The sequence below is a fragment of the Engystomops pustulosus genome, chromosome 7 (genome assembly GCF_040894005.1).
Source record: "Engystomops pustulosus chromosome 7, aEngPut4.maternal, whole genome shotgun sequence".
In the NCBI taxonomy this organism is placed as follows: domain Eukaryota; kingdom Metazoa; phylum Chordata; class Amphibia; order Anura; family Leptodactylidae; genus Engystomops; species Engystomops pustulosus.
In genome coordinates this window covers 177,029,418-177,055,888 of record NC_092417.1, presented here as the reverse complement: position 1 = coordinate 177,055,888, position 26,471 = coordinate 177,029,418, and positions in this window count along the sequence as shown.

The window sequence follows — 26,471 nt, the reverse complement described above, 5'->3', positions numbered from 1 at the left end:
TATATTCCAGGATTGTACTGGGTGTGTGTCCTCACACTGCTGTGCTCTGCGCTCTCTGCAGCCAGTGTTATGTATTGTCCCTGGAGAGATGTGTAATCAGACCTCACACTGCTGTGCTCTGTGCTCTCTGCAGCCAGTGTTATGTATTGTCCCTGGAGAGATGTGTAATCAGACCTCACACTGCTGTGCTCTGTGCTCTCTGCAGTCAGTGCTATGTATTGTCCCTGGAGAGATGTGTAATCAGACCTCACACTGCTGTGCTCTGTGCTCTCTGCAGCCAGTGTTATGTATTGTCCCAGGAGAGATGTGTAATCAGACCTCACACTGCTGTGCTCTGTGCTCTCTGCAGCCAGTGTTATGTATTGTCCCTGGAGAGATGTGTAATCAGACCTCACACTGCTGTGCTCTGTGCTCTCTGCAGCCAGTGTAATGTATTGTCCCTGGAGAGATGTGTAATCAGACCTCACACTGCTGTGCTCTGTGCTCTCTGCAGCCAGTGTTATATATTGTCCCTGGAGAGATGTGTAATCAGACCTCACACTGCTGTGCTCTGTGCTCTCTGCAGCAGTGTAATGTATTGTCCCTGGAGAGATGTGTAATCAGACCTCACACTGCTGTGCTCTGTACTCTCTGCAGCCAGTGTTATGTATTATCCCTGGAGAGATGTGTAATCAGACCTCACACTGCTGTGCTCTGTACTCTCTGCAGCCAGTGTTATGTATTGTCCCTGGAGAGATGTGTAATCAGACCTCACACTGCTGTGCTCTGTGCTCTCTGCAGCCCATGATATGTATTGTCCCTGGAGAGATGTGTAATCAGACCTCACACTGCTGTGCTCTGTGCTCTCTGCAGCCAGTGTTATATATTGTCCCTGGAGAGATGTGTAATCAGACCACACACTGCTGTGTTCTGTACTCTCTGCAGCCAGTGTTATGTACTGTCCCTGGAGAGATGTGTAATCAGACCTCACACTGCTGTGCTCTGTGCTCTCTGCAGCCAGTGTTATGTATTGTCCCTGGAGAGATGTGTAATCAGACCACACACTGCTGTGCTCTGTGCTCTCTGCAGCCAGTGTTATGTACTGTCCCTGGAGAGATGTGTAATCAGACCTCACACTGCTGTGCTCTGTGCTCTCTGCAGCCAGTGTTATGTATTGTCCCTGGAGAGATGTGTAATCAGACCTCACACTGCTGTGCTCTGTGCTCTCTGCAGCCAGTGTTATGTATTGTCCATGGAGAGATGTGTAATCAGACCTCACACTGCTGTGCTCTGTGCTCTCTGCAGCCAGTGTTATGTATTGTCCCTGGAGAGATGTGTAATCAGACCTCACACTGCTGTGCTCTGTGCTCTCTGCAGCCAGTGTTATGTATTGTCCCTGGAGAGATGTGTAATCAGACCTCACACTGCTGTGTCCTGCGCTCTCTGCAGCCAGTGTTATGTATTGTCCTTGGAGAGATGTATAATCAGACCTCACACTGCTGTGCTCTGTGCTCTCTGCAGCCAGTATTATGTATTCTCCTCACACTGCTGTGCTCTGTGCTCTCTGCAGCCAGTGTTATGTATTGTCCCTGGAGAGATGTGTAATCAGACCTCACACTGCTGTGTCCTGCGCTCTCTGCAGCCAGTGTTATGTATTGTCCTTGGAGAGATGTATAATCAGACCTCACACTGCTGTGCTCTGTGCTCTCTGCAGCCAGTATTATGTATTCTCCTCACACTGCTGTGCTCTGTGCTCTCTGCAGCCAGTGTTATGTATTGTCCCTGGAGAGATGTGTAATCAGACCTCACACTGCTGTGCTCTGTGCTCTCTGCAGCCAGTGTTATGTATTATCCCTGGAGAGATGTGTAATCAGACCTCACACTGCTGTGCTCTGTGCTCTCTGCAGCCAGTGTTATGTATTGTCCCTGGAGAGATGTGTAATCAGACCTCACACTGCTGTGCTCTGTGCTCTCTGCATACAGTGTTATGTACTGTCCCTGGAGAGATGTGTAATCAGACCTCACACTGCTGTGCTCTGTGCTCTCTGCAGCCAGTGTTATGTATTGTCCCTGGAGAGATGTGTAATCAGACCTCTGTGTATGTTGTTAGTAGCAGCAGGACTGTGACATATGGATTTTTATTTTTTTATTTTTAAAGTGCCCTGGGGTTGTGTCCTCACACTGCTGTGCTCTGTGCTCTGTCACTGATCTCTTGCACAGCCTTTCCCCTGTGTTCTTAGACACTGCAGTAGACTGTCAGCAGGATCTTGCTAATCTGTAATCGCCAGATCAGCTCATGAACGTGTTTTATGTGACATTCAGCACCTGGTAAGACACTTTGTGATGTTGTAACCACCAAGCTGGTGCCTCCTGGGAGATCCTTCTGAACATTCTGCCTGTTGTGTCAGCTGCATCTTGTGACCTAAAAGACAGTTTCCACAGAAAAGACTGATACCACGGAGCCCGTTGCCACTTTTAAAGGGGTTTCCCACATTTTAGAGGGCATTTAAAATATTCATGAGCACTGGTTAAATGAAAGCTGAGCCGTGATTGGTTGCCATGGGCAACTAAGAATATTCTGACTTTCAGACAGCTTGATAAATGTGCCCCAATGTTTGAAGCTCCTATAGAATTGAATAGAGCAGCAGAACCTTTGCTCAACCCGCAGCTCCATTCACTAGTGAGAACAGCAGTGGGGGCTCAGGAGTCAGCCCCAAACTGATTAGATCGTTCTCTGCTATTCTGTGGACAGAGGATCACAATTAGAGATGAGCGAGCACTAAAATGCTCGAGTGCTCGTTATTCGAGACGAACTTTTCCAGATGCTCGAGTGCTCGTCTCGAATAACGAGCCCCATTGAAGTCAATGGGAGACCCGAGCATTTTTCAAAGGGACCATGGTTCGGGAATAAAATGTGTTAATTAATTGAAAAAGAATGTCTTCTGATAAGTGATCAGATGTATGCAAACATCTGCAATCTATTCTTCACTGTTCCGCGCGTATATTATCTCCCGACAAGTTATCAGATGTGAAGAACAGTGAAGAATAGAATAAAAACAGTGAACACAGGATCATTTAAGTGAAAAACACAGTGAAGAATAGATTGCAGATGTTCGGCACATCTGCTTACTTGTCGGGAGATACGCTGTCCCGGGATCCGCTGCTCTTCTTCCACTGAAGTCTCCCCGATGTCTCCGTGCCCCGATGTCTCCGTGCCCCTCGATGTCTCCGTGCCCCTCGATGTCTCCGTGCCCCTCGATGTCTCCGTGCCCCTCGATGTCTCCGTGCCCCTCGATGTCTCCGTGCCCCTCGATGTCTCCGTGCCCCTCGATGTCTCCGTGCCCCTCGATGTCTCCGTGCCCCTCGATGTCTCCGTGCCCCTCGATGTCTCCGTGCCCCTCGATGTCTCCGTGCCCCGATGTCTCCGTGCCCCTCGATGTCTCCGTGCCCCTCGATGTCTCCGTGCCCCTCGATGTCTCCGTGCCCCTCGATGTCTCCGTGCCCCTCGATGTCTCCGTGCCCCTCGATGTCTCCGTGCCCCTCGATGTCTCCGTGCCCCTCGATGTCTCCGTGCCCCTCGATGTCTCCGTGCCCCTCGATGTCTCCGTGCCCCTCGATGTCTCCGTGCCCCTCGATGTCTCCGTGCCCCGATGTCTCCGTGCCGCTCCCTGATGTCTCCGTGCTGCCGCTGCCCCATGTCTCTGTGCTGCTCACCGTGTTCTTCACACATATATATTGTTCTTCACATACTATTTTGTTCGCACCGTTCCGCGCGTATCTTCCGACAAGTAAACAGATGTGCCGAACATCTGTAATCTATTCTTCACTGTGTTCTTCACTGTGTATTTCACTTAAATGATCCTGTGTTCACTGTGTTCACTGTTTTTATTCTATTCTTCATTGTTCTTCACTGTGTTTTTTTAATTAAATGCTCGATCTCGAGCAGGGGAAATACTCGTCCGAGCAACGAGCCGTCTCGAGTACCTTAATACTCGAACGAGCATCAAGCTCGGACGAGTATACTCGCTCATCTCTAATCACAATCCATCTTAGAACAACGAGTTTCTCATTTCAAGACTGATAAAAACCACTAAGCCTGTTACCAATTGTAACCTCCAAGCGCGTTGCCTCGGATCTGTTTTACCTACAAGCCATGTTGCTCTGTCTATTTGAGAAGGCTGGAATCAGGAGCCAGTTTGGCTCTGCTGCTAGGACAGCAAGGAATGAGCAGAGGTCACAAGACGGAGGCTAAAGACCCAGGAATCCACACAAAGAGAGAATTTATAGACTCTGTTATGGTGATCTCCAGGACATCAACCAATTACAGCCTGGGATTCTGCAGGAATGTTACATTTGAAAGATAACATAAACATTTAACTCCTCGATGGCAGGCAGGATGTAATAAAGGTGTAAACACAACTTTTGGGCAATAGTTGGCAGTATTAGATAGCTACAGCATAAACCAGATAAAACTCAGCCTTAAAGGTGATGTAAGCTTAAAGGTGCTGAATTTATTGATGACCCATCTTGCGGGACATTACAACTCTATGTTGGAACACGGAATACCCATATGGTATTATATAGGGGTTTCCATATTGATATCTACAGTATAGTGGGAGAGCTGCTAAATAAAGATGCATGGTGCCATGTAATACCACATTTCTCCAGTAGTGGCCACTGTAGGAAAACAATACAGATCAACCTGATCCTGAATTGTGCCGATCAGCTGATTCATAGCATTTTCGGCTCCTTGCATCAGGTCATAAAAGTTGAATACCATACAGTCAGAGTTCCTCTTTTTCACTAGAATCTACGGTATTTCTAGGTACAAGTCTGTGCCGCGCGGACAATCTGCACACGGACAGGACAATGATTTACATGAGATTAGTAATTTTCCTAATTGTCCGGCGCCGCGTTCTACCTTGTCTTTATGGTTGTCATCGTCTGGTTTTACATCAAAACCTAAAGCTGTTAATTGCTTTATAAATATGCAGAGGACGCTGTTCGGAATGATCGCGGCCCTCATTTACTCTGCGGAAAACGGAGAAGGAGATGAAATATTCATCGTGAAATGTCTCAACAGAGAGGTGCGAGGAGGTGGAAGGCTGCCCCCTCTGTTATTAGAATATTATGGACAATGGTCGGAGAAACCAAACCCAAAGTGATCAGGGGTAAGTTAGTTTTTACTGGATCCAATTTACTCTCTTTACTACCAATGAAGTTTGAGCATGTGATGATGTCACAGGTTGATTCGTGGTGATGTCACTAGAGTAGTCAGTCATATTGGTACTGGAAGAGATGTGGACCCCCCATAGTAGCTGGAGCCCCCTTGTTACTATCCTACCTCATCTCTTTCCTGATTTTTGCCCTCCCCCATAGCAGCTGCAATCATCTCATAACTGTCAGGTGTATATGGACCAACTCTAGGACCCTTTTAAAGATCCAGTACATGTAAAGTCAATCTGTCCCCACCCAACCCCTACCTACCTATCCCAGGGCACCTTCCTCCACATCAATGTGTGTCCTGGTATCGTCTGATTCCGGAATCCCTATTTCTGTCGATGACCTTGGCTTGACCTGGTCCTGGTCTTTAACTGTCTGCCCTGACCTAGGCTTGTCCCTCACTGCTGCCTTCCCTGACCTGCAGCCATCACAGGACATACAACCACTTACATGCTAAATAGACTCCCTTTTGCCAAGTGGGTGGTGCCCAACTGTATTCTGCTGCCCAGGACCACCCACTTGACAGTAGAGAGACTACTTATCATGGGTACCAAATGTAACACCACATACTGCCCCCACAGGAACAAGTGCACCGGCATGAGTGTGGCAGCATCTATTAAGAAACTACATTAATTAGAATTGGTGGAGGAAGGTAAGACCTAGGGATTACTGGACCTGCTTAAGCTTGGGTTAAGCCAAACTCGGTCTGAAAACCGGTACCACCCACTATCGGTTCTGGCACTGATCTTGAGTGTTACCCTTTAAATGCTGCAGACAAAGCCTCAATTTTCCCGAGGACGGTCCGAGGATGTAATCAGGAAGCGACTATACCAGATGGAATGGCTGCATGTGGCTTTGCCGACACCTTTCACTGGTGTTATTCATGGGGGTGGTGAGCCAAACCCAAACCTCTGTCTGAAGTCTGGGTCTTCAGTATTCAGCATGGACTTGCTTGGTCAACTCATGGTCCAATAATAACTGGTAAGGTCCAGTAAGCAATAGAAGGAGGACACTTTGGGGCACATTTACTTACCTGGTCCAGTTGTGATCCCGTTGTACGTTGTCCGACAAGGATTCGGGTCTGCCGGGATTCACTAAGGTCCGTGCGCCCGATATCCACCAGGTGTCGCTGCTGCGCTGAGGTCCGCCGGAGTTCACCTTCTTCTTCCCGGTGAATGTAAGTGCTGATCTTGCGACACAAATTCTTTTTAAAATTCCGCAGTTTTTCCGGATCCGTCGGGTTGTCCAACGCCCATGCCTCCCGATTTATGTCGCATGCAAGACGTGCCGATGCGGTAAAAAATGAACACGTGAGCCAAAATCCCGGGGCAATTCAGCGCAAATTGGAAATTGTTGGGAAACCCGACGAAAGTGCCGCATTCGAACCCAACGAGCCCCACTGGGTGAATAGACGCAATAGTTGGGTCGTGGTGGAGGTGTCCAATGAAAGTCTTGCTATGGAGCCATGTTCTTGGTCATGTTGTCTATAAAGATCCGTGGTAGATTGACTTATGGAAGACTATGAGGACACCTCCATCCCACAGCATCACCCATCCCAATATTTTGGGCTCTAGGAGAACTTATGATCTGATATTTTACCTGTATTTGCTTTCGGACGATGTCTCGCTGAAGAGGAACCAAGAAGACGTCTTGTTTTTCTCGGATAATTTGCAGTGAGTAATCGGCGGCTCAATTATGTGCCTGACTTTCATCGTAGGTAAGTATTTCCACCGCAGTTTTGATCTTTTTATCTCGACGGTTTCGTTTTTAATTATTATTCCAGCGCTAATGAGGATTTCAAAGAGAGAAATAAAAGCCAAGTGTGCGGAGCAGCCGAGCCAAACCCATCGACCTTTGATGGAGATGTGAAGAAGTCCTTCACCTTTTGTTCCAGCGACAAACATTGACTTTAATATTTTTGTCTTCTGGAAAATAAAACTTTCACCGTAAACAAGGTTTGGGTTGGTTTTCAGCCGCGAGAAGGACCACGACTGGAGGACAGGAAGTCTTAAAGGGATGCTGATGCCTCCCAAACGTTGGCCAAATCTAGACCAAGTCCCCTGTTACAGCTGCCTGAAGACTTCTCTCTACCCAATATGAGTAGATTGACAGGTTAATCCCTAACCCTAGCAACAATGACCTGTGATTGGCTAAGTTGACATTTTTGACATATCCTTTGCCCGAAATGTGTTGGACCTGGAACTAAAGACTTTGATTGCCCCAGTAAGCATCCGGATGGGAACAGCTCAGAAAATACTAATCCTCCCAGGCAAAGCCTTTAAGAAACTCTTACATAAGATGATTTGCTCCCCCACTTTCCCCCCTCTACCTGCTGTAATTACAGTGGAAGGGGGAAGAGCTCCTGCACAGTGTAACAGCCTGTGTAGCTACAGCACAGAGGGGCTCTGGTAACACCACGCATAATTTTAAAAGTTGATTTTAGAAGGGAGAAGGCCATAGATAACACATATAAGAAGATACCACAGTCCCGGTGCTTAGAGTAATGTTCCTGGTCTATCAGGATGGAGTTTGGTGGAAGATTTCCCCTAACTCGCCTAAAGGCGTCTACTGCACGATTTTAAACTTGTACATGAAACCTGCAGCTAAATGTGAGGGTTTCTGGGGGCGCGGCGCGTGGTTATCTTCTGCTACATTATACAATCTGCAGCTTGTGGCTCGGTGAATTCCCGCCAGCCCTCCTCAGTACAGATGCAATCTGATATCATCAGTCCACAATGCAGGGTAGGAGAGCGGGATGCGCTCCCCGGAGTTTTGGCGGTAATAGTCTGCGCCTACTGTTTCACTTACTCTCTCTCAGATTGTGATAACTTCATAAACTTATATATAGCCCAAAATAAATACCGTCCCCGCGCACTAAAGATAGACGATTCATCAACCCCGGGGATACTGTCAGGAGGAAATAGGGAAAGTCAACAGAAATAATACTCGTGATCGAGAGCCACGACGCTCAGATGTAAAACATAGCGCAAAGGACAAATGGGAACATCGGGGAGGGGCGGGGGCTGCGGGACGCAATACGGATCACTACCAGCAGTTTGGAGTAAAGTTTGGATGGGAACAGAAAGATTGCGGCTGCGAGAGTAATAAAGACAAATGGGTTTGTATATCACAACAGCGATGGTAGAGGTGGTGGTAGAACCTTCTCTCCTCTCGGTGTAGAGGATAACCCCTGTCTATGGTGATGGTAGAACCCTCTCTTCTAGGTGTAGAGGATGCCTCCTGTCTATGGTGATGGTAGAACCTCCTCTCCTCTAGGTGTAGAGGATGTCCCCTGTCTATGGTGATGGTAGAACCCTCTCTTCTAGGTGTAGAGGATGCCCCCTGTCTATGGTGATGGTAGAACCTCCTCTCCTCTAGGTGTAGAGGATGCCCCCTGTCTATGGTGATGGTAGAACCTCCTCTCCTCTAGGTGTAGAGGATGTCCCCTGTCTATGGTAATGGAAGAACCTTCTCTCCTCTAGGTGTAGAGGATGTCCCCTGTCTATGGTGATGGTAGAATCTCCTTTAGGTGTAGAGAATGCCCCCTGTCTATGGTGACGGTAGAACCTCCTCTCCTCTAAGTGTAGCGGATGCCCCCTGTCTATGGTGATGGTAGAACCTCCTCTCCTCTAGGTGTAGAGGATGCCCCCTGTCTATGGTGATGGTAGAAACTCCTCTCCTCTAGGTGTAGAGGATGCCCCCTGTCTATGGTGATGGTAGAATCTCCTCTCCTCTAGGTGTAGAGGATGTCCCCTGTCTATGGTGATGGCAGAACCTCCTCTCCTCTAGGTGTAGAGGATGCCTCATGTCTATGGTGATGGTAGAACCTCCTCTCCTCTAGGTGTAGAGGATGCCCCCTGTCTATGGTGATGGTAGAATCTCCTCTCCTCTAGGTGTAGAGGATGTCCCCTGTCTATGGTGATGGTAGAACCTCCTCTCCTCTAGGTGTAGAGGATGCAACCTGTCTACGGTGATGGTAGAACCTCCTCTCCTCTAGGTGTAGAGGATGCCCCCTGTCTATGGTGATGGTAGAACTGCCTCTCTTCTAGATCTAGGGGGTGCCCTCTGTTTATGGTGACAGTAGAATTGCCTCTCATCTAGGTGTAGAGGATGCCCCCTGTCTATGGTGATGGTAGAACCTCCTCTCCTCTAGGTGTAGAGGATGCCCCTGTCTATGGTGATGGTAGAACCCCCTCTCCTCTAGGTGTAGAGGATGTCCCCGTGTCTATGGTGATGGTAGAACCTCCTCTCGTCTAGGTGTAGAGGATGCCCCCTGTCTATGGTGATGGTAGAACCCCCTCTCCTCTAGGTGTAGAGGATGCCCCCTGTCTATGGTGATGGTAGAACCTCCTCTCCTCCAGGTGTAGAGGATGTCCCCTGTCTATGGTGATGGTAGAACCACCTCTCCTCTAGGTGTAGAGGCCGCCCCCTGTCTATGGTGATGGTAGAGCCTTCTCTCCTCTCAGTGTAGAGGATGCCCCCTGTCTATGGTGATGGTAGAACCTCCTCTCCTCTAGGTGTAGGGGATGCCCCCTGTCTATGGTGATGGTAGAACCTCCTCTCCTCTAGGTGTAGAGGATGCCCCCTGTCTATGGTGATGGTACAATCTCCTCTCCTCTAGGTGTAGAGGATGCCTCCTGTCTATGGTGATGGTAGAACCTCCTCTCCTCTAGGTGTAGAGGATGCCCCCTGTCTATGGTGATGGTATAACTACCTCTCCTCTAGGTGTAGAGGATGACCCCTTTCTATGGTGATGGTAGAACCTCCTCTGCTCTAGGTGTAGAGGATGCCCCCTGTCTATGGTGATGGTAGAATCTCCTCTCCTCTAGGTGTAGAGGATGCCCCCTGTCTATGGTGATGGTAGAACCTCCTCTGCTCTAGGTGTAGAGGATGCCCCCTGTCTATGGTGATGGTAGAACCTCCTTCCCTCTAGGTGTAGAGGATGCCCCCTGTCTATGGTGATGGTAGATCCTCATCTCCTCTAGGTGTAGAGGATGTTCCTTGTCTATGGTGATGGTAGAACCTCCTCTCCTCTAGTTGTAGAGGATCCCAGCTGTCTATGGTGATGGTAGAACCTCCTCTCCTCTAGGTGTAGCGGATGCCCCCTGTCTATGGTGATGGTAGAACCTCCTCTCCTCCAGGTGTAGAGGATGTCCCCTGTCTATGGTGATGGTAGAACCACCTCTCCTCTAGGTGTAGAGGCCGCCCCCTGTCTATGGTGATGGTAGAGCCTTCTCTCCTCTCAGTGTAGAGGATGCCCCCTGTCTATGGTGATGGTAGAACCTCCTCTCCTCTAGGTGTAGGGGATGCCCCCTGTCTATGGTGATGGTAGAACCTCCTCTCCTCTAGGTGTAGAGGATGCCCCCTGTCTATGGTGATGGTACAATCTCCTCTCCTCTAGGTGTAGAGGATGCTCCCTGTCTATGGTGATGGTAGAACCTCCTCTCCTCTAGGTGTAGAGGATGCCCCCTGTCTATGGTGATGGTATAACTACCTCTCCTCTAGGTGTAGAGGATGACCCCTTTCTATGGTGATGGTAGAACCTCCTCTGCTCTAGGTGTAGAGGATGCCCCCTGTCTATGGTGATGGTAGAATCTCCTCCCCTCTAGGTGTAGAGGATGCCCCCTGTCTATGGTGATGGTAGAACCTCCTTCCCTCTAGGTGTAGAGGATGCCCCCTGTCTATGGTGATGGTAGAACCTCCTCTCCTCTAGGTGTAGAGGATGCCCCCTGTCTATGGTGATGGTAGAACCTCCTCTTCTCTAGGTGTAGAGGATGCCCCCTGTCTATGGTGATGGTAGAACCTCCTCTTCTCTAGGTGTAGAGGATGCCCCCTGTCTATGGTGATGGTAGAACCTCCTCTTCTCTAGGTGTAGAGGATGCCCCCTGTCTATGGTGATGGTAGAACCTACTCTTCTCTAGGTGTAGAGGATGCCCCCTGTCTATGGTGATGGTAGAACCTCCTCTTCTCTAGGTGTAGAGGATTCCCCCTGTCTATGAAGATGGTAGAACCTCCTCTTCTCTAGGTGTAGAGGTTGCCCCCTGTCTATGGTGATGGTAGAACCTCCTCACCTCTAGGTGTAGCGGATGCCCCATGTCTATGGTGATGGTAGAACCTCCTCTCCTCTAAGTGTAGAGGATGTCCCTTGTCTATGGTGATGGTAGAACCTCCTCTCCTCTAGGTGTACGGGATGCCCCCTGTCTATGGTGATGGTAGAACCTCCTCTCCTCTAGGTGTAGAGGATGCCCCCTGTCTATGGTGATGGTAGAATATCCTCTCCTCTAGGTGTAGAGGATGCCCCCTGTCTATGGTGATGGTAGAACCTCCTCTGCTCTAGGTGTAGAGGATGCCCCCTGTCTATGGTGATGGTAGAACCTCCTCTCCTCTAGGTGTAGAGGATGCCCCCTGTCTATGGTGATGGTAGAACCTCCTTCCCTCTAGGTGTAGAGGATGCCCCCTGTTTATGGTGATGGTAGAACCTCCGCTCCTCTAGGTGTAGAGGATGCCCCCTGTCTATGGTGATGGTAGAACCTCTTCTTCTCTAGGTGTAGAGGATTCCCCCTGTCTATGGTGATGGTAGAACCTCCTCTTCTCTAGGTGTAGAGGATTCCCCCTGTCTATGGTGATGGTAGAACCTCTTCTCCTCTAGGTGTAGAGGATGCCCCCTGTCTATGGTGATGGTAGAACCTCCTTCCCTCTAGGTGTAGAGGATGCTCCCTGTCTATGAAGATGGTAGAACCTCCTCTTCTCTAGGTGTAGAGGTTGCCCCCTGTCTATGGTGATGGTAGAATCTCCTCTCCTCTAGGTGTAGCGGATGCCCCATGTCTATGGTGATGGTAGAACCTCCTCTTCTCTAGGTGTAGAGGATGTCCCTTTTCTATGGGGGTGGTAGAACCTCCTCTCCTCTAGGTGTAGAGGATGCCCCCTGTCTATGGTGATGGTAGATCCTCCTCTCCTCTAGGTGTAGAGGATGTCCCTTGTCTATGGTGATGGTAGAACCTCCTCTCCTCTAGGTGTAGAGGATGCCCCCTGTCTATGGTGATGGTAGAACCTCCTCTCCTCTAGGTGTAGAGGATGCCCCCTGTCTATGATGATGGTAGAACCTCCTCTCCTCTAGGTGTAGAAGATGCCCCCTGTCTATGGTGATGGTAGAACCTCCTCTTCTCCAGGTGTTCAGGATGCCCCTGTCTCTGGTGATGGTAGATCCTCCTCTCCTCTAGGTGTAGAGGATGGCCCCTGTCTATAGTGATGGTAGAACCTCCTCTCCTCTAGGTGTAGAGGATGCCCCCTGTCTATGGTGATGGTAGAACCTCCTCTTCTCTAGGTGTAGAGGATGCCCCCTGTCTATGGTGATGGTAGAACCTCCTCTCCTCTAGGTGTAGAGGATGCCCACTGTCTATGGTGATGGTAGAATCTCCTCTCCTCTAGGTGTAGAGGATGCCTCTGTCTATGGTGATGGTAGAACCTCCTCTCCTCCAGGTGTAGAGTATGTCCCCTGTCTATGGTGATGGTAGATCCTCCTCTCCTCTAGGTGTAGAGGATGTCCCTTGTCTATGGTGATGGTAGAACCTCCTCTGCTCTAGGTGTAGAGGATTCCCCCCTGGCTATGGTGATGGTAGAACCCTCTCTCCTCTAGGTGTAGAGGATGTCCCCTGTCTATGGTGATGGTAGAACCTCCTCTCCTCTGGGAGTAGAGGATGCTCCCTGTCTATGGTGATGGTAGAGCCGCCTCTCCTCTAGGTGTAGAGGATGCCCCCTGTCTATGGTGATAGTAGAACCTCCTCTCCTCTAGGTGTAGAGGATGCCCCCTGTCTATGGTGATGGTAGAGCCGCCTCTCCTCTAGGTGTAGAGGATGCCCCCTGTCTATGGTGATAGTAGAACCTCCTCTCCTCTAGGTGTAGAGGATGTCCCCTGTCTATGGCGATGGTAGAATCTCCTCTTCTCTAGGTGTGGAGGATTTCCCCTGTCTATGGTGATGGTAGAACCTCCTCTCCTCTTAGTGTAGAGGATGCCTCCTGTCTATGGTGATGGTAGAACCTCCTCTCCTCTAGGTGTAGAGGATGCCCCCTGTCTATGAAGATGGTAGAACCTCCTCTCCTCTAGGTGTAGAGGATGCCCCCTGTCTATGGTGGTGGTAGAACCTCCTCTCCTCTAGGTGTAGAGGATGTCCCCTGTCTATGGTGATGGTAGAACCTCCTCTCCTGTAGGTTTAGAGGATGCCACCTGTCTATGGTGATGGTAGAACCTCCTCTCCTCTAGGTGTAGAGGATGTATCCTGTCTATGGTGATGGCAGAACCTCCTCTCCTCTAGGTGTAGAGGATGCCCCCTGTCTATGGTGATGGTAGAACCTCCTCTCCTCTAGGTGTAGAGGATGCCCCCTGTCTATGGTGATGGTAGAATCTCCTCTCCTCTAGGTGTAGAGGATGCCCCCTGTCTATGGTGATGGTAGAGCCGCCTCTCCTCTTGGTGTAGAGGATGTCCCCTGTCTATGGTGATGGAAGAACCTCCTCTCCTCTAGGTGTAGAGGATGTCCCCCTGTCTATGGTGATAGTAGAAGCTCCTCTCCTCTAGGTGTAGAGGATTCCCCCTGTCTATGGTGATGGTAGAATCTCCTCTCCTCTAGGTGTAGAGGATGCCCCATGTCTATGGTGATGGTAGAACCTCCTCTCCTCTAGGTGTAGAGGATGCCCCCTGTCTATGACAGTGGCAGAACTGCCTCTGCTCTAGGTGTAGAGGATGCCCCATGTCTATGTTGATGGTAGAACCTCCTCTCCTCTAGGTGTTGAGGATGCCCCCTGTCTATGGTGATGGTAGAACTGCCTCTCCTCTAGGTGTAGAGGATGCCCCCTTTCTATGGTGATGGTAGAACCTCCTCTCCTCTAGGTGTAGAGGATGTCCCTGTCTATGGTGATGGTAGAACCTCCTCTCCTCTAGGTGTTGAGGATGCCCCCTGTCTATGGTGATGGTAGAACTGCCTCTCCTCTAGGTGTAGACGATTCCCCCTGTCTATGGTGATGGTAGAACCTCCTCTCCTCTAGGTGTTGAGGATGCCCCCTGTCTATGGTGATGGTAGAACTGCCTCTCCTCTAGGTGTTGAGGATGCCCCCTGTCTATGGTGATGGTAGAACCTCCTCTCCTCTAGGTGTAGAGGATGTCCCTGTCTATGGTGATGGTAGAACCTCCTCTCCTCTAGGTGTAGAGGATGCCCCCTGTCTATGGTGATGGTAGAAACTCCTCTCCTCTAGGTGTAGAGGATGCCCCCTGTCTATGGTGATGGTAATACCTCCTCTCCTCTAGGTGTAGAGGATGCCCCCTGTCTATGGTGATGGTAGAACCTCCTCTCCTCTAGGTGTAGAGGATGCCACCTTTCTATGGTGATAATAGAAGCTCCTCTCCTCTAGGTGTAGAGGATGCCCCCTGTCTATGGTGATGGTAGAATCTCCTCTCCTTTAGGTGTAGAGGATGTCCCCTGTCTATGGTGATGGTAGAACCTCCTCTCCTCTAGGTGTAGAGGATGCCCCCTGTCTATGGTGATGGTAGAAGCTTCTCTCCCCTAGGTGTAGAGGATGCCCCCTGTCTATGGTGATGGTAGAACCTCCTCTCCTCTAGGTGTAGAGGATGTATCCTGTCTATGGTGATGGCAGAACCTCCTCTCCTCTAGGTGTAGAGGATGCCCCCTGTCTATGGTGATAGTAGAACCTCCTCTCCTCTAGGTGTAGAGGATGTCCCCTGTCTATGGTGATGGTAGAACTGCCTCTCCTCTAGGTGTAGAGGATGCCCCCTGTCTATAATGATGGTAGAATCTCCTCTCCTCTTGGTGTAGAGGATGCCCCTGTCTATGGCAGTGGTAGAATCTCCTCTCCTCTAGGTGTAGAGGATGCCCCATGTCTATGGTGATGGTAGAATCTCCTCTCCTCTAGGTGTAGAGGATGCCCCATGTCTATGGTGATGGTAGAACCTCCTCTCCTCTAAGTGTTGAGGATGCCCCCTGTCTATGGTGATGGTAGAACTGCCTCTCCTCTAGGTGTAGAGGATGCCCCATGTCTATGGTGATGGTAGAACCTCCTCTCCTCTAGGTGTAGAGGATGTCCCCTGTCTATGGTGATGGTAGAATCTTCTCCCCTCTAGGTGTAGAGGATGTCCCCTGTCTATGGTGATCGTAGAACCTCCTCTCCTCTAAGTATAGAGGATGTCCCCTGTCTATGGTGATGGTAGAACCTCCTCTCCTCTAGGTGTAGAGGATGCCCCCTGTCTATGGTGGTGGTAGAACCTCCTCTCCTCTAGGTGTAGAGGATGCCCCCTGTCTATGGTGATGGTAGATGCTCCTCTCCTCTAGGTGTAGAGGATTCCTCCCTGTCTATAGTGATGGTAGAACCTCCTCTCCTCTAGGTGTAGAGGATGTCCCCTGTCTATGGTGATGGTAGAACCTCCTCACCTCTAGGTGTAGCGGATGCCCCCTGTCTATGGTGATGGTAGATCCTCCTCTCCTGTAGGTGTAGAGGATGCCACCTGTCTATGGTGATGGTAGATCCTCCTCTCCTGTAGGTGTAGAGGATGCCACCTGTCTATGGTGATGGTAAAATCTCCTCTCCTCTAGGTGTAGAGGATGCCCCCTGTCTATGGTGATGGTAGAACCTCCTCTCCTCTAGGTGTAGAGGATGTATCCTGTCTATGGTGATGGCAGAACCTCCTCTCCTCTAGGTGTAGAAGATGCCCCCTGTCTATGGTGATGGTAGAACCCCCTCTCCTCCAGGTGTAGAGGATGCCCCTGTCTATGGTGATGATAGAACCTCCTCTCCTCTAGGTGTAGAGGATGTCCCTGTCTATAGTGATGGTAGAACCTCCTCTCCTCTAGGTGTAGAGGATGCCCCCTGTCTATGGTGATGGTAGAACCTCCTCTCCTCTAGGTGTAGAGGATGCCCCCTGTCTATGTTGATGGTAGAACCTCCTCTCTTCTAGGTGTAGAGGATGCCCCCTGTCTATGGTGATGGTAGATCCTCCTCTCCTCTAGGTGTAGAGGATGTCCCCTGTCTATGGTGATGGTAGAACCTCCTCTCCTCTAGGTGTAGAGGATGCCCCCTGTCTATGGTGATGGTAGAACCTCCTCTCCTCTAGGTGTATAGGATGTCCCCTGTCTATGGTGATGGTAGAACCTCCTCTCCTGTAAGTGTAGAGGATGCCCCCTGTCTATGGTGATGGTAGAACCTCCTCTCCTCTAGGTGTATAGGATGTCCCCTGTCTATGGTGATGGTAGAACCTCCTCTCCTGTAAGTGTAGAGGATGCCCCCTGTCTATGGTGATGGTAGAACCTCCTCTCCTCTAGTTGTAGAGGATGCCCCCTGTCTATGGTTATGGTAGAACCTCCTCTCCTCTAGGTGTAGAGGATGCCTCCTGTCTATGTTGTTGGTAGAACCTCCTCTCCTCTAGGTGTAGAGGATGCCCCCTGTCTATGGTGATGGTAGAACCTCCTCTCCTCTAGGTGTAGAGGATGCCTCCTGTCTATGTTGTTGGTAGAACCTCCTCTCTTCTAGGTGTAGAGGATGTCCCCTGTCTATGGTGATGGTAGAACCTCCTCTCCTCTAGGTGTATAGGATGTCCCCTGTCTATGGTGATGGTAGAACCTCCTCTCCTGTAGGTGTAGAGGATGCCACCTGTCTATGGTGATGGTAAAATCTCCTCTCCTCTAGGTGTAGAGGATGCCCCCTGTCTATGGTGATGGTAGAACCTCCTCTCCTCTAGGTGTAGAGGATGTATCCTGTCTATGGTGATGGCAGAACCTCCTCTCCTCTAGGTGTAGAAGATGCCCCCTGTCTATGGTGATGGTAGAACCCCCTCTCCTCCAGGTGTAGAGGATGCCCCTGTCTATGGTGATGATAGAACCTCCTCTCCTCTAGGTGTAGAGGATGTCCCTGTCTATAGTGATGGTAGAACCTCCTCTCCTCTAGGTGTAGAGGATGCCCCCTGTCTATGGTGATGGTAGAACCTCCTCTCCTCTAGGTGTAGAGGATGCCCCCTGTCTATGGTGATGGTAGATCCTCCTCTCCTCTAGGTGTAGAGGATGTCCCCTGTCTATGGTGATGGTAGAACCTCCTCTCCTCTAGGTGTAGAGGATGCCCCCTGTCTATGGTGATGGTAGAACCTCCTCTCCTCTAGGTGTATAGGATGTCCCCTGTCTATGGTGATGGTAGAACCTCCTCTCCTGTAAGTGTAGAGGATGCCCCCTGTCTATGGTGATGGTAGAACCTCCTCTCCTCTAGGTGTATAGGATGTCCCCTGTCTATGGTGATGGTAGAACCTCCTCTCCTGTAAGTGTAGAGGATGCCCCCTGTCTATGGTGATGGTAGAACCTCCTCTCCTCTAGTTGTAGAGGATGCCCCCTGTCTATGGTTATGGTAGAACCTCCTCTCCTCTAGGTGTAGAGGATGTCCCCTGTCTATGGTGATGGTAGAACCTCCTCTCCTCTAGGTGTAGAGGATGCCCCCTGTCTATGGTTATGGTAGAACCTCCTCTCCTCTAGGTGTAGAGGATGCCTCCTGTCTATGTTGTTGGTAGAACCTCCTCTCCTCTAGGTGTAGAGGATGCCCCCTGTCTATGGTGATGGTAGAACCTCCTCTCCTCTAGGTGTAGAGGATGCCTCCTGTCTATGTTGTTGGTAGAACCTCCTCTCTTCTAGGTGTACAAGATGCCCCCTGTCTATGGTGATGGTAGAACCTCCTCTCCTCTAGGTGTAGAGGATGCCCCCTGTCTATGGTGATGGTAGAACCTCCTCTCCTCTAGGTGTAGAGGATGCCTCCTGTCTATGTTGTTGGTAGAACCTCCTCTCCTCTAGGTGTAGAGGATGCCCCCTGTCTATGGTGATGGTAGAAGCTCCTCTACTCTCGGTGTAGAGGATGCCCCCTGTCTATGGTGATGGTAGAATCTCCTCTCCTCTAGGTGTAGAGGATGCTCCCTGTCTATGGTGATGGTGGAGCCTCCTCTCCTCTAGGTGTAGAGGATGCCCCCTGTCTATGGTCATGGTAGAGCCCCCTCTCCTCTAGGTGTAGAGGATGCCCCCTGTCTATGGTGATGGTAAAACCTCCTCTCCTCTAGGTGTAGAGGATGCTCCCTGTCTATGGTGATGGTAGAACCTCCTCTCCTGTAGGTGTAGAGGATGTCCCCTGTCTATGGTTATGGTAGAACCTCCTCTCTTCTAGGTGTAGAGGATGCCCCCTGTCTATGGTGATGGTAGAACCTCCTCTCCTCTAGGTGTAGAGGATGCCCCCTGTCTACGGTGATGGTAGAACCTCCTCTCTTCTAGGTGTACAAGATGCCCCCTACTTTACAGAGCTCATTTGCAAATATTGAAACTTGACTGTGTAACCCTGTATAAGGTTTAAGGTCATCAATAAAAATATTAAAAAGAAGGGGGCCCAATACTAACCCCTGTGGCACCCCACTGGTAACGTCAACCCCAATATGTACTGTGGTAGTAAGTCATAATGTCGAATGAACTACAGCAGCAGATGAGTGTGCTGACCTATCAGGAGGCAGTGACTTGTTTATCCATGTTGTGAAAGGAGCGGTGTCATATAATTAGGGGAGTATGTAGCCAGTCAAAATATATAAGCTATCCCATTAGAAGAAGAAGAAGAAGAGTAATCTTTTCTGCAAAATCCCAGACTGGTGATTGGCCGGTGCCCTAGAAATACCCTTAACAAAGATTTTTATAATTTCTCTCTCTATCTGCATCAGTCTTTCTGCTGATTCCTTCAGAGGGATATCTCTTCCATAAGGATGCATCTCTGTGTGCTAATAGTAAGGAGACTGCCACCTTGTTGCCCAAGCAGCAGAGCAAATCTGGCTCCTCTACTCTACTACTTTCCAGTTCCCCCATTTAACCAATCCACCTCATTGTGTGTGCCTGCTGCAAGGAAAGTTTACAGCCTGTTACGAGAGTGGAGGAGTCCACACTACAAGGTACTCGGGCACCTGGGAATCCAGCTACCTTCAACCTTCAGTCAGGGCCCGGTGGGTAGCCATTCAGAACATATGAGGCAGAAGAACAGCAGAAGAAGAGGGTTGTTGATGTAGCAAAATATGGAAAGAACCACAGCAGCAGATGAGTGTGCTGACCTTTCAGGAGGCAGTGACTTGATTATTCATGTTGTGAAAGCTGCAGTATCATTAAATTTAGGAGTTATGTAGCCAGTCAGAATATATGAGATATCACATCATTAGAAGATAATAGTGCTGAATGTAGCCAACAGTGGAGGGGGTGCTATTAAATTAATGGGGTTACCACTTTGTGTAGCCATTACATTGATAGCATCACAGCAGTGGGCAGAGCGGTGAGAAATGAGAGCTGCGAGGGAAGAGTGTGCTGACCTTGTCCGAGGCAGTGACCGGTCAGTGCATGTTGTCATGTAATGAGGAGGAGTTTACTACAAGGAATGGTGCCACGAAATGAACCTGCTTGGCCATTAGCTAGTGAGAGCAGGGAAGCATCACAGCAGCAGCAGAAGAGTACGTTGACCTTGCAGCAGTCAATGGCTTTTTCTCTAATTAGACTTTCTCGAGACCATGGCTTCATGGGATTGGTGTAGTATTGTGATATGACTTGGGTATCACCAATAGGAACTGACCATTATGGAATGCCCAATGCTATGGGCCAACTTTCTACGTTATGATATTATGATGCCTGGGAAAGAAGGATCGGTCCTGTTGGATTTTGATCCCTGATCGTTTGGTTCTCTTCTCCGTATTGAGAACACATTCATGTTAGATCAAGTCAAGTGTGGATGTCCATGGGGTCATCAATCGAAGCCGGAAGCTTCTGAAGATCTTCTATATCAGCAGTGGAATACTTGCGTCTTGGGAAGAGTTTTTTGTGAAGTTGTTAAAAAAGGATATTATTAACTCCCGATCTGCTGCACAATGTTACAATCTGTGACTCTGTGTTCCGTCTCCACCTCTGCCTCTCCGCGTCTTCTTCTATGTCCGCACTCGGAGGAGGATGCCACCTCTCACTTCAATATATTTTGTTGACTCCCGGGGTCATATAAAAACCAATTGCAAGGCAATTTGAAACACAGCATGGCGTCCAACATGAAAACCCAGAGCGCCTACGAGATAAGCCTGGGAATAGAGCGCTACAAAGAGCCCGTCCACGCGCCCGGCAGAGGGAAGCGCCGCTCTCTGAATGGCGGCGGCCTGAACTAGATTTATTAATTTCATGGAGCTTTTCAGATTGTAATTCTCTGCTGTCTCCCCCGTCTCGGAGGGGATGTTCTCCCTACACGATGGGGGCAGCGGAATTGTCTGGAACATCGTGACTTTATAACCTGCGACGTCTTATTAGCTACTTGCTTTGTGGGCAGGTTAAGCTGCTCTGTTACTTCTTGTTTATTACCTCTCACCTGGATATTCACTGAGGCATATGTCACTGTATCCCCCACCCGCCTGCCACTGCTGGGGTAGGGGGTACATTATGCCGGTCATTTACTAAGGGCCCGATTCGCGTTTTCCCGACGTGTTACCCGGATATTTCCGTTTTGCGCCGATTTTCCCTGAATTGCCCCGGGATTTTGGCGCACGCGATCGGATTGTTGCGCATCGGCGCTGGCATGCACGCGATGGAAATCGGTGGGGGGGGGGGGGCGTGGCCAAACGAAATCCCGACAGGTTCGGAAAAACCGCTGCATTTAAAAAAAAAAGAAGTGTCGCGGAGCTTGCACTTACCTTCACTAGGAATAGACTGGTGAACTTCAGTGCATTCCGGAGAACTTCAGCGCAGCAACGCCACCTGGTGGAAATCGGAGGAGCTGCCTTAATGAATCCCGGCCGGACCCGAATCCACCGCAGAGAACGCGCAGCTGGATCGCGAATGGACCGGGTGAGTAAATCTGCCCCTATGTCTTCTATGGATGCAGTGACCTAGTACTACAGAGAGTTTAAAGAGAACCTATCACCTGTAAACAATAGGAACTAAGCAAATCTTTAAAAAATGCTATTATGCAACAGTACAACTATCCCCATATTGGTTCTGTCCATACCTGAAAAGAGTCTAACAGATTCATGTCCCTCTTGCTCAGCCAAGACATAAGTGCCCCTCGATGAAGAGAATTCCTGAGGAAGGGGTGAGCTGATTTCTCTTCAGCTAATCACAGAAAGCCAGACAACCCCTCCCATCAGCTAGAGACACAGCAAGCATGTGAATGATGTAGCAGAGCATGGTTGGCTCAGCTGAAGAGAAAGCAGTCTCCTTGTCAATCAGGAAGCTGGAGGTGCGGCTGAGCTAGGAGAACATGAATATGCATAGATGGTGAGTCAACTTTATAAATTTACTGTGGAACTGTTCAGGCATGGGGAAGAACAATATAGGGATAGTTGTGCTGCTGTATTTATTGTTAGTTTAACTAACAGGTTCCCTTTAACACATTGGGGCTCATTTACTTACCCGGTCCATTCGTGATCCCATGGCTCATTCTCCGACGAGGATTCGGAGCTTGCCGGGATTCACTAATATCGTGCGCCCGATATCCACCAGGTGTCACTGCTGCGCTGAAGTCCGTCGAAGTTCATTGGAGTTCATGATCCTTTGCTGGGTGCAGGTAAGTGCGTGTCAAGTGGCACATTTTTTTTTTTTTTTTAAATACCGCGTTTTTTCCGAATCCGTCACAATCTGATCGTGTGCAGGTAAGTAAATTTGCCCCATTGTTTCCATTCTCATATAGTCAATTAATATCGTGAGGTCTATCAGGTAGATCATATTTCAAGAGATAGTTTTAATCTATAAATTTCCCTATAAAGATGCAGCAGATAGAACATTACAACGTGATCCCCATTTCTATAAGATGTCCATCTGTTCTTCTACTTACGTTCTCTTACCCATGACTGCCCTTCAAAACTTCCATGAATGGATGAATCCAGAAACCTTCCAGGAGCCGCATCTGGCCATATGTTGTGTTGTGTCCATCTGGACATGGGTAGAAGATGATGGAAGAAGACGCTCGGGGATGCCCATGGCTTCACTTTTGCTTTGCTGGAACATTAGTTTTGCTTGTCCCTAGGTAAACCCATGATGGTCTCTCTCTCTGGAGGTCCACCATGTATGGTCAGATGATACTAGCATGATGGTTTATTGAATTCATCTTTGAGGTTGTCCATATGGTCAGGGGTCATGGTGTTTTCTTATTTGTGATATATAGGGGGCTGCTTTTAATTAGACAATTTGTTATGGGTGTAGGGACTTGTACGGGAACCATGACAGGAAGCCTTAAGTCGTGTAGCTAAATCTGGTCCAAAATGGTTGGGACGTCTGCACTCTGCTTTGTGCCATTCTCTCTCCAGGTCTCTCATCTAGGAGTATAGAGGTTGTCTAGCCTTGGGTTCCTCCAGCCTCTCAACTTGTCGACCAATATTAACCACCTTCCCAATCCAATTTCGAAACTTTCCTTATTGGAGGAGGTTTTTGGCATTAGGACCTGACTGTGAGTGTCCCTGACATATCTGTCTCAGGCGTGGGCCAACTCTATCTCATCTCTGGTTCCACTGCATCATTTTAGGCACAGACAGCCCTGACTAGTGGGACAAGATGCCAAAAAATAATATACATAAAGAGTGGATCATCCCCACTACTGCTCCCGCTCTTGGTAGGACAGAGTAGACTTGGTTTCCTGGGACGTTTCCACTTGCTCTATCCATGTCCAATTTCCTTTCAACGCCGACCTCAACGGAGAAAGATTTGGGCATCCATAATGTCACCTCAGCCTCTATGCTAGTATTTCTCATCACATACACCTACAGCCAATGACATCCCTGACTGGTGGTGGAACAAGGTGCCCAAAGCCTCCCTTGTCCAATGAGTATCGGGGTCAACAAACACCCTCCGAGCGGGGCAGACTCCACTGACTACACAGCCCTAGAAGTGGTTAGGGCACGAGCCATGCACGTACAGTCTCTTGTTCTCCGGATGGATGGAGGTCACAACGGTCAGACCCCAACAATCTGACACTCGTCACCTTTCTTGTGTATTGGGGATAAGCTAAAAAGTTAAAAACCCTTTTCAGTTCTGGGTTTCTTGGTCTAGAGGCATCTGTACAGGTCCAACAATGGTCCCCAGTGTCCGAATCTTCCGACCCTGTGGATTTGTATATGATGGCATCATAGTGCATGTGATCGCTCATCGCTGAACCAATCTCTAGCTTGAATGAAAGTCATATGACCTTCGATGCCTGAATGCACAATAACACCAAAGACCTAAAGTCACCAACGGAGTAACGCAGGGTCCCCCAGAAAGTTGTGCATGGTTCATTTTTTAATTTCTATATACAAACTGGTCTGAGAGCATTAGAATCTCTGAATATCTTTGAAAACTATTACACAGCAGTACAACTATCCCTATATTGTTCCTCTCCATGCCTATAAAGTTCCACAATTTGTTTGTAAAGCTGACTAACCATCTACGCAAACAATCCCATGAGATCAATGTCTTTTCTCCGAGCTGTATCCGGCATATTCATGTCCTTCCTGCTCAGCCTTGGCTCCAGTACCCGTTTCTGAAGAGAATTCGTGAGAAGAGGGATGAGCTAAATTCTCATCAGCCAATCAGCCCTCCTTCAGGAATTCTCTTCCGCCCCTCACACAGCCAGCATGTTAATGATGTAGCAGAGTTGAGTTGAACATGAATAGGCATAGATGGTGAGTCAACTTTACAAACAGACTGTGGAACTTTTCAGGCATAGGGAGGAACAATATAGGGATAGTTGTCCTGCTGTATGATAGCAGTTTTCAAAGATATGTTTAGGGAGTGTGGGTTACTGACATGTTCCCTTTAAGTAGCTTAAATTCACATTTTAGTAAAACTGATACATTGGGGCAGATTTACTTACCCGGTCCATTTGCGATCCAGCGGCGCGTTCTCTGCGCTGGATTCAGGTCCGTCCGGGATTTATTAAGGTAGTTCCTCCGCCGTCCACCAGGTGGCGCTGCTGCACTGAAAAGCATCGGAACGCACCGGAGTTCACCGAGCCGGGCTGATTGTAGGTAAGGTCAAGCTCCGCAACATATTTTTTTAAAAATGCGGTGGTTTTCCGAATACGTCGGGTTTTCGTTCGGCCACGCCCCTCGATTTCAGTCGGGTGCATGCCAGCGCCGATGCGCCACAATCCGATCGCGTGCGCCAAAATCCCGGGGAAATACAGGGGAAATCGACGCAAATCGGAAATATTCGGGTAACACGTCGGGAAACCGCGAATCGGGCCCTTAGTAAATGACCCCCATTTTGTTATACCTTGTGCATGGAATGGAACAATAGTTAACTCTCCATATCATGCGCAGTGCTGGGATATCCCTTTAAGTAAGTGAAAACAATTCTTAGAGCCAGAAAATTTAGATTCTGTCACATTCAGGGTAACATTATGATCAATTACATACTGCAGCCCCGTAAACGGACTCGATATACATTGTAGCGCGTAAACCTGTCTTCCCCTTTATCGCTCGTTGCGGCTGATTTATCGCTGTCACTAGAAAAAATATCAAGGGTCGGAGTCCTTCTTTCTAAATAACCTTTTACTGGGGCTCTTAAAAGTCAGTGTGGAGCTCGGGGTGGCGCCTGGATGTGACACCGCGGGGACGATGACATCCTAATATATGGCTACATCCTGCCGGAGTCGTGATGGACCAAGTTATGGGAACGCTTGACGAGACGCGGGGAGAGGAAGTAGCGGGCGCTGATTGTCACCCTGGTGTCAATGGGGGGAAAGGGCATCACAATACAAACAGTAACATGGTGTTTAATCTGCAGGCGGGCGGTGGGGTCACCCGATGCGGTGACCCCCCATGACCCCTCAGGCGGCGCAGCCTGACAGAATGCATATGTAATGGACATGTAGTAATTTCCGTACCCAGATGGGATCTTCTCTATAGACAAACAATATAGAACATGTCGATGTATCTGAGCTCCTCTTAAAGGCATCAGATCTGCTGTGTAGTGAGCCCGGAGGAGGATCTGCCATGCATATATAGGGGCTCATTTACTAAGGGTCCGAATCGTGCACTTTCGTTGGGTTTCCCGAGGATTTCCGTTTTGTGCCGAATTGCCCCGGGATTTTGGTGCACGCGAGTGGATTGTGGCGCATCGGCGCGACAGAAATCGGGGGGCGTGGCCCTCAGACAACCCGACGGATTCGGAAAAACCGCGGAATTTAGAAAAGGATTTGTGTAGCAAGATCAAGCACTTACATGCAGAAGGAAGAAGAAGGTGAACTCCGGCGGACCTTGGCGCAGCAGCGACACCTGCTGGATATCAGGCGCATGGACCTTAGTGAATCCGGCAGAACCCGAATCAGCGTCGGACAACGCGCCGCGGGATCGCGACAGGACCGGGTAAGTAAATCTGCCCCATAGTCTCTTGTTAGAAAATTTGATATAAGTAGAAGAAGCCTTGAAAGGCTGCAATGCACAGTATGACCACTAGGTGACTGCACGCGTCTATACACTGCTGTGCTCTGTGCAGTCAGTGTTATGTATTGTCCCCGGAGATATATATAGTTATACCTTTGTGTATGTTGTTGGTAGCAGCAGAACTGTGATCATAGGCTTAGAGCTTTTCCAAGGGCATGGAGGATGTGTCCTCACACTGCTGTGCTCTGTGCTCTCTGCAGCCTGTATTAGGTAGGTATTGTCCCTGGAGAGATGTGTAATCAGTCCTTTGTGTAAGCTATTAGTTGCAGCAGGACTGTGATATATGGATTTATATTCCAAGATTGTAGCTTCTCCAAGTGCACTGAGGGTGTTCTGACACTGCGGTGCTCTTGGTTCTGTCCATTGACTTCCCCCTCCATTCTGTTCTATATAAAAGCTATAGAAGAATAGTGTTTGGAAACGAAAGCAGTGTCCTGAAGCATAGTGGAGGGGCTGTGGAACAGCTGCACAGAGCACAGCAGTGTCAGGACATATCCCCAGTGCTCTTGTAGAGCTACAATCCTGGAATATAAATCCATATCTGACAGTCCTGCAGTCATTGTTGATGGCAGAGAATGGGGCAGATTTACTTACCCGGTCCATTCGCGATCCAGCGGCGCGTTCTCTGCGCTGGATTCGGGTCCGGCCGGGATTTATTAAGGCAGTTCCTCCGCCGTCCACCAGGTGGCGCTGCTGCGCTGAAGAGCATCGGAACGCACTGGAATACACCGAGGCCGGGCTGAGTGAAGGTAAGTGCAAGCTCCGCGACAGATTTTTTGTTTTAAATGCGTCGGTTTTTCCGAATCCGCCAGGTTTTCGTTCGGC